Source organism: Chrysochloris asiatica, unplaced genomic scaffold, assembly GCF_000296735.1.
Source record: "Chrysochloris asiatica unplaced genomic scaffold, ChrAsi1.0 scaffold00002, whole genome shotgun sequence".
Taxonomy (NCBI): domain Eukaryota; kingdom Metazoa; phylum Chordata; class Mammalia; order Afrosoricida; family Chrysochloridae; genus Chrysochloris; species Chrysochloris asiatica.
In genome coordinates this window covers 36,231,061-36,231,754 of record NW_006408520.1, presented here as the reverse complement: position 1 = coordinate 36,231,754, position 694 = coordinate 36,231,061, and positions in this window count along the sequence as shown.

Sequence of the window (694 nt, the reverse complement as noted above, 5' to 3'; positions counted from 1 at the left end):
TTACTATGTCGGTATTTTCTGTTTCTGTAAAACAAATTACCACAAATACAGCATCTTTAAACAATATCCAATATTAGCTCAAAGTTCTATAGGTGTGACATGTGACACAGAATTGCTGACTTAACACGTCTAATATCAAGATGTTGACCGGACTGTACTTTTCTAGAGATCTCTAGCGGGGGGAAATCAGTGACTAAACTCACTGTTGTTATTTCTAGAATTCAGTTGCTTGCAGTTGTAGGATTAAGACACCTGTGTCCTTATTGGTAGAGGAGCCCTGGTGGTGCAGTGGATTAAGCAATGGACTGCACATCTAAAGGTCAGCTGTTCAAACACAACAGTAGTTCCATGAGACAAATATGACAGTATGCTGCTGTAAATACTTACAGCCTCAGAAACTCTAAGGCGTAGCTCATGCTATCCCATCTGGTCACTATGAGTAATACTTGACTTGAGGCAGTGGTGAGTCCTTTTTGGCTTTTTCAACCTCTTTTTCAATCACATGACCCCCTCCATTTTCAAGTCAATAAGAGTACATTGAATCCTTCTTCTGTTTCAAATCTGTTGTCTTTGACATCTAGACCAAGGTTTAAAGAAATCATGTGATTAGGTCAAGACTACCAGCACATTCTCCTATCTTAAGCTCAAGTGTTTTTTGTTTTGTTTTGTTTTTTTCCTTAAATGTTTTATTGTG